This window comes from Eptatretus burgeri, chromosome 3, assembly GCF_056783735.1.
Source record: "Eptatretus burgeri isolate ZD-2024b chromosome 3, Ebu_testis_v1, whole genome shotgun sequence".
Lineage (NCBI taxonomy): Eukaryota > Metazoa > Chordata > Myxini > Myxiniformes > Myxinidae > Eptatretus > Eptatretus burgeri.
The window spans coordinates 25421371-25429694 of NC_140963.1; positions in this window are offsets into that span (position 1 = coordinate 25421371).

Here is an 8324-nt window from a genome sequence, read left to right on the forward strand (position 1 = left end):
AGGTCCCTTAGGTGAGGTATCTCGGTAAGTACATGTGTAGTTAGGTCCAAACCCGTTGTCTAGTGGGAATACATGTCATTTATGCGAGCTGCGACTCTTCAGGATAGCCGTTCTTCTTTTACTATCTTTATTTTGGACCAACCGCCATGATTACCACCACAACCACAACATCAACCACCAACCACAACGCCGCTTCACCACAACCGCCACGACCTTCACGTCACACCTCGCAACCGTAGCATCGCCACCGTTCTTGCCCCGCTGTGGGTACCGGTGTTGGACTCGTGCAGAGCGCGCGTCGAACAGCGTGTACAAAATCACGGATTTTGTGCTTCAAAAACGGATCAAAAACGACACACGCCCACTTTTTGCCGTCCAATCGGTGAGCGAGGGGCGATTTGGCCCCGCCTCCAGGACGATCGATATATGAAAATTTGTGGATCAAAAAGCCTTCACGCCCACTTTTTCTCGGGCCAATGGGGAGCGAGGTGAAAGGTCAAAGGGAGGGGGTCAAAGGCGAAGCTACGGGGGGGGATAAAAGGACCGTGTTCGTCAGTTAGAGAGTGTGGAAGTCTGGAGCCCGAAGCCTGCAGTAGCTGGAGAGGCTGAAGAGAGTCGAACGAGGAGAGCCCAAAGAAGAGTCCAGGGTGGAGAGTCCAGAGGCGGAGAGGCGGCAGCGGCGAAGGCAGACGAGGGGGTGCTCGCGACGGTGCCGGGAGCTGCACGCCCGAGGAAGGCCGGCAGCGCGACCTGGCCGAGGTGGAGACGCACACCAGGGATAATAAAGATCCTCTATACCCCGAGCATCAGCAACCCCCTCCTGTTTCCCCCCGCGCTGAGATAGTGCAACCAAGGGGGCCCCTTTCCCACCCCCTGCCAGGCACTGTCCGCGAGGCCCGCGGAGTGAGGCGCCATCGCCGCTCTGCGTCTCATCACCAGACGGGTAGGCGCGACCCGGTCTCGGCCTCAGGCCCGCCTCATTCTTGAGGGTATTTCCTTTCCTTGGTTTTGGGTTGTGTTGTCGGCGCCGTCTGTGAAGTAGAATTGTATAAGTGTTGCCGTGTGCTCGGTAGTCGGTATTAGCTCTGCATTGTTTTCGCTTTTATATTTGCTTTTTGTGTAAATGGAATTGTGTTTTCTTTTTTTTGTGTGCTTTTGGTGGAATTGTATTTGTGTGCTTCCCGTGTGCCGCGAATAAATGTGCTTTATTGTTGAACTGTTCTCCCGCTTCGCTTCGTCTTTTCCCCCATTGAACCCTCATCTTGCTTCACGTAAAGGGTTGGTAGTGGGCTGAGTACGCCCGATAATTAATCGAACCGTCGAGGTCGACGATAACACCGCTCGGTTATTCTGATAGTACGGAACGGGTCGCTTAAGTGGCCCGTGTCCGAAGTCGACCTGCGGCGAGGTGCGATCGCCCGGTCTACCCTCCGCGTGGGTACTTAGGTAGGTCGAATTTGGCGAGCAACCCTATCCCACGCGGGGGCTGATTGGCTCGATCGCGGTGAGACCGAAAGGTCCACCCGTGACTGGTTCCCGGCGTTAGTCCGAGAGGGTCACGACTGGATTGTCCGTCCGGTGGGCGACGTGCCGCGATTCGAGTTACGTGGCCGTTCGCACGCCGGCGGGCGCAAAGACCGCAACACTGGTGTCAGGAGTGGGATACAAATTCATCGCCCTCCTCGCGGCACTGGTATCGGAGAACAGGAAAACGGGCTCTCCTGTCTCCGGCTAAATTCACGGGAATCGGTCCAGGGGTGAGAGAAGCGACCCCCGATTCCCTCCAAATTACGAGCGAGCAAATTAACCCTTCACGAGAAGCAAGATGGCGTCTCAAGGCGAGCGGGAGCCGGGGGTATTAGAAATGGATGTAGAATGTGTAGGATCCATGGTCCAGGATGGAATCCCCGAGCAGGAAATGTTGATTGTGCAGGAACACGGACTCGCCCAACTGAACCCAGAGCCCGAAATAGGAGCGGCAGCGGCCGCGGTGTATGACACCTCCCCCCCCCTCTCCACCAAAACCCGCCGACCCTTGCCGAAACGGCTCACCCAAGCGCATCCGACATGGCCCAGCTATGCGCCATGCTGGCGGCAATGAACGAAAAGATGAATGCGAAAATGATCGAAAAAATGGATGCGAATATGAATGAAGTGAAAACGACGATGGATGCGAATACACAGCAAATGAATGAAGTGAAAACGAAGATGGATACAAATATGAATGAAGTGAAAACGACGATGGATGCGAATACACAGCAAATGAGGGAAGAAATGAAAAAGTTCCGGGGTGAGACGCAGAACATGGGCCGATGCCTGCAGGCGGGCATGAAGGCCGTGACAAAGGAAATAATAGTTGAGACAAGGGAGGTAAAGGGTGAAGAGTTGGCAGAGACACGGGAGATAGAAAAAATAGAGGAAAGACTACACGAGGAAGACGGGGTAAGTGACGCACACACACACACAGAGGTAGTGGAGGATAATGGGGGTGAGCTCGCGGAGCGTGCAGGGACCCGGTGCGAGCACCTGGATGGCCTCCTCCAGGAACGAGGGGAGGGAGTCTGCCCCCTTGAGGCGAGTCACGACCAGGTGAGTTCGGTCGTGCTTTGCGAGGTTGAGGGGACGGGTGCTGTGGACAGGTGCACGGAGAGCTTGGGGGGTATAGAGGCCCCGGAGACCCTTGTGGGGACACGAATCCCCAGTGTGGTTGTCCCTGTGTGTGTGGTGCAAGGTGTGAGTGCGTCCCCGTGTGTGGAAGCGACCCCGTGTGTGAGTGGTGTGGTGGCGATGGTGCCAGAGTGCGTGCTTCCCAGCACGCCGGGTGTGGGTGAGGCACCGTGTGTGGAAGAGGCCGTGTGTGTGAGTGAAACGGCCAGTATGGATGAGACACCGCGGTTGAGTGCCCCCGCGTGTGTGGATGAGGCACCGTGTATGAGTGTCGCCGTGTGTATGAGTGAGGTACCGCGGGTGAGTGCCCCCGCGTGTGTGGATGAGGCACGGAGTGCGAGTGAGGCACCGCGGGTGAGTGCCCCCGCACGCGTGAGTGAACGGCCGTGTGCAAGGTCGCTGTGTGCCAGGGAGACCGTGTGTGTCAGAGAGCGGTATGTGAGGGAGATGTCGGTTGGCATGCGGGAGCACGCAGCCGCGTCTCCCGGTGTGAATGTGATTGAGTGGACTGTGTGCGTCGTAACACGCAGGTGTGCGTGGGTTGAATGGCGACGACGGCGACAGAGGAGAGAAAGCCGAGTAGCGGCTGTAGCTATTTCGGGGACCGTGCCGGGTTCACCCAGCAGTGAGCACGCGGTTCGTGCTGTGCAACGCACGAGACCGCCACGTGCTCGCTTGCGAGAGTGAAGTCCCGGTCCGGAAACGCCAGCGGTGGATTTGCCGATCCCGCGGACGGACAAAGTTTAGGCAGGTAAACGGATTTGGACCGGACGGGTTCTCCACGCGATCGTGTGTGTTAAGCTCCAACGGGCAAAGCACATGTGTTCGCGTGGGGAACCCCTCGAGACGTGGGGCGTGTTTTTTTTATGCGCACGGTGACGTCATGGCTGCACGTGGGGTTGGAATCCGGCAGGAGGGGTATCTCTGCCGGATGGTCCCGTCCAAGGAGGGACGAGGAACACGTGCAGCTGCATGACGTCACGGGCAGGTGCAAAGTGCGCGAGCTCTGAGTTGCCGCGCAGGTGCTGCGCATGAAAAAAAAAAAAAGCAAGCCTCACTTTCGGGTGTACAGGATTCCTGGGCAAGGGGTGGAAGACCCCCTTATCCTGGGCACAGGATGAAAACTAGTTAGGGGGAAGGGTTAGCTTAGCTAGACCGACTTCATGGGGCAGGGGTAAGTCCTCATGGAGTCCGTGGAATGGATTAGTTAGAGGGATTGTAGCCAGATTTAGGTTGGGAAATAAAATGATTTATTTGGAGACAGTGACAGACTTGTGAATGTGTAGAGGGGACGTAGTTTAGCTACGTAGCGTTAAATGGAACGTGCTATAGCTTAAGGGACGACGTGGGAGCACGAGTTAGTTAGGGGATGTAGTTAGAAGGATGGCAGAGTTCAGCGGTGAGTGTGTTGAAGAGTTGGTGAGTGAAGTGGAAGCATGTACTTGTTGAGTGAGTGAGGCCAGCGGGTCTGTGTGAGTGGAGTGAATGGGGAATGCATGGTGCGATGAGTGATTGGGGGGAGGAGTGACTCCCGCCCAAGGGACCCCGGGGTCAGAGTAAAGTGAGTTAGCTGGGTTAGTCAAATTGAAAAATGGAGGTCGTTTTGCTGTTGGTGGGAAAGTAGGCTCGAGACCCATTTGGAGGGGTGCAGGAGCCCTGTTGGGCTTGGGAGCGTGGCTGCGAAAGGTGAGTATCGCTGAGTGGGTACCCCGGGCACCAGGCTAGTCGGCCGCGGTAGGCCATGGGCCCATGGGGGGCCGGGATAGAGTAGTGGGCACGGGTGCGCCTGCTTGGTGCGGGGGCCCGGGGCGCCATTAGCCGCGTGGGCAGTGTTGTGGGCACGGGTGACCCTCGGAAAGGGGCCCGGGAGGCCGGCCTGCCACGTGTGCGTTTCAGGGGAGGTGCCATGGGGGCACTCCCCGGTGTTAGGGAGCTGGTAGGCTCGGAGGCAGTGTAGTGCCCGGGGGTGCCATAGCGGGAGATTCGGCAGAGGGTCGTGCCTGCCAAAGGGAGCCACGTGTCCCAGCCAGGAGACCGTGTGAGGGCACGGAGAGAAAATTGGGGGGCGAGGCCCGAAATTGTGAGGACACCAACACAGGCGACGGGAATCTGGGTTTATAGAACCAATAGTTTAAGCGAGAGGGGCTTGTTGAAAGCCCCGGGGTAGTTTAACAGTTAAATGGTTAGGGTAGATTAGGAGATGTACCCCTCCGCACCATCCATCCCCTCGCTGTCGTTGTGGGCCGCTGGACCCACTTTGGGTTAGATCGCCGAACTCTGGGGAGGCCATTCTGAGGCTTCGTTGGGCCTCGGCACAGGACGCTAGCTCTCCCTTATTCCCCTCCGGGAAGGGAACGTAGGGGTTGGGAGTAGGCTAGGTGACAGGATAGGTTAGCCGAACAAGGACGATAAAGGGGGTTAGGGGACGATTTATAGTGGGGGAGTAAAAACAAAAACAATAAAAAAAATAAGTTGGGGCTAAATTGGGGTTTGACAAATTAAGGGAGTGGGTATGTACAGTGACAGGCAAAGGCGATAGGTTGGGAGGGAGACAGGTAGGTAGGTCCGAGCCCGCCTTCCAAGTGGCCAGCACCACCGCACTCCCTCCACCAACCTCCACTGAACGGCAAAGGCTGGCCACTTCATCGGCTGGCCGTGTTTTGCTTCAAGGCCTGTGCCGGCCACTTCAGCCGGCTGGCTGTTTTTCTTCAAGGCCTGTGCCGGCCAACTTCATCGGCAGCTGTTGTTTTGCTGCAAGGTCTGTGCCGGCTGGATCGTCTGCAGCTGCTGTGCTGCAAGGCCTGTGCCATCGGCTGGCCGTGTTTTGCGTCAAGGCCTGTGCCGGCCAGTTCATCTGCCGGCTGTGTTTGCCTGCAGCAGCCTTCTTCTGCGGGCTGTGTTTGCCTGCTCACCTTTGCCATGCCATGCCCACTGCCCCTGTTCACCAGCCCCCGTTCAATTTTTGCTTTGCCCCCCCCCCTGTTCATTTCCATGTGCGCCAGGATCCGCAAGGCAACAGTTTGCAAGCTGCAAGAACTGCCCTGTTGGCAGCTACAACACGGGCCTGCAGTGGCGGCCCGTGCACCGTGTTTGTGTCCATGCATCCATTCGTTGTGTTCATTGCGTGTGCCACTTGAGCTGGCACGGAGACTGCGTTTGTGCAGCCCATGCACCGTTGTGGTTCACTGCGTTCAGTTCAAAAGGGAAGGCCTTGGACTGCGTGTGAGCAGCCAGCCACGTTCCCTGTCACCTGCATTGTTTGAGCCAGAGACTGCATGTGGGCAGCCTGGCTCCCTGCTAACTGCTTTTCTTTTTGCAGAGTTCAATGATCCTGGGCCATGGTTTAGTGTAAAATTTGTAAGTTAAGGTTAAGATGTACTGTAAATATGAGTGCGCCCCCGGCATGTCTGTCTAGCGCCGGCAATTTTATTTAAGTCGTCCGTATGAGTGAGTTTGTTTAGGTAGTTACGCAGCCCTCAGGTTATTTATTTTGGGGACACGAATACCATGAATGTCGCACTCAGGGATCCGTAGGTAAAATGTACTAGGGGAAAACTACACATGATGGCACACGAAAATTTGACGACTCGGGACGAGTCTGTAAAAAGGGGAGGGGGTAGTGTTGTGGTTACCAGATTCGCAAACCACCATTCAGGTCCCTTAGGTGAGGTATCTCGGTAAGTACATGTGTAGTTAGGTCCAAACCCGTTGTCTAGTGGGAATACATGTCATTTATGCGAGCTGCGACTCTTCAGGATAGCCGTTCTTCTTTTACTATCTTTATTTTGGACCAACCGCCATGATTACCACCACAACCACAACATCAACCACCAACCACAACGCCGCTTCACCACAACCGCCACGACCTTCACGTCACACCTCGCAACCGTAGCATCGCCACCGTTCTTGCCCCGCTGTGGGTACCGGTGTTGGACTCGTGCAGAGCGCGCGTCGAACAGCGTGTACAAAATCACGGATTTTGTGCTTCCAAAACGGATCAAAAACGACACACGCCCACTTTTTGCCGTCCAATCGGTGAGCGAGGGGCGATTTGGCCCCGCCTCCAGGACGATCGATATATGCAAATTTGTGGATCAAAAAGCCTTCACGCCCACTTTTTCTCGGGCCAATGGGGAGCGAGGTGAAAGGTCAAAGGGAGGGGGTCAAAGGCGAAGCTACGGGGGGATAAAAGGACCGTGTTCGTCAGTCAGAGAGTGTGGAAGTCTGGAGCCCGAAGCCTGCAGTAGCTGGAGAAGCTGAAGAGAGTCGAACGAGGAGAGCCCAAAGAAGAGTCCAGGGTGGAGAGTCCAGAGGCGGAGAGGCGGCAGCGGCGAAGGCAGACGAGGGGGTGCTCGCGACGGTGCCGGGAGCTGCACGCCCGAGGAAGGCCGGCAGCGCGACCTGGCCGAGGTGGAGACGCACACCAGGGATAATAAAGATCCTCTATACCCCGAGCATCAGCAACCCCCTCCTGTTTCCCCCCGCGCTGAGATAGTGCAACCAAGGGGCCCCTTTCCCACCCCCTGCCAGGCACTGTCCGCGAGGCCCGCGGAGTGAGGCGCCATCGCCGCTCCGCGTCTCATCACCAGACGGGTAGGCGCGACCCGGTCTCGGCCTCAGGCCCGCCTCATTCTTGAGGGTATTTCTTTTCCTTGGTTTTGGGTATGTGTTGTCGGCGCCGTCTGTGAAGTAGAATTGTATAAGTGTTGCCGTGTGCTCGGTAGTCGGTATTAGCTCTGCATTGTTTTCGCTTTTATATTTGCTTTTTGTGTAAATGGAATTGTGTTTTCTTTTTTTTGTGTGCTTTTGGTGGAATTGTATTTGTGTGCTTCCCGTGTGCCGCGAATAAATGTGCTTTATTGTTGAACTGTTCTCCTGCTTCGCTTCGTCTTTTCCCCCGTTGAACCCTCATCTTGCTTCACGTAAAGGGTTGGTAGTGGGCTGAGTACGCCCGATAATTAATCGAACCGTCGAGGTCGACGATAACACCGCTCGGTTATTCTGATAGTACGGAACGGGTCGCTTAAGTGGCCCGTGTCCGAAGTCGACCTGCGGCGAGGTGCGATCGCCCGGTCTACCCTCCGCGTGGGTACTTAGGTAGGTCGAATTTGGCGAGCAACCCTATCCCACGCGGGAGCTGATTGGCTCGATCGCGGTGAGACCGAAAGGTCCACCCGTGACTGGTTCCCGGCGTTAGTCCGAGAGGGTCACGACTGGATTGTCCGTCCGGTGGGCGACGTGCCGCGATTCGAGTTACGTGGCCGTTCGCACGCCGGCGGGCGCGAAGACCGCAACAATATATATATATATATATATATATATATATATATATATATATATATATCGATTATAATACCAAGCTTGCACACTAAAAACTCGGCTCGCCGTCACACGATCCCTATGAAATGACTGTGGCACTTAGCGGACATGCCGACAATGTTTGGGAAGTCTTGGCGTTCCATAGTACCACTTGCATTTTGCACAATGTGTATTTTTGTCATTCCCCGTGTACGGTCTGTCATCTGCTACCAGCTATGTTGTACTGCTATCCCGTGCATGTGCACGGGTATCGCAAGTGTATATATATATATATATATATATATATATATATATATATATATATATATATATATATATATATATATATATATATATGT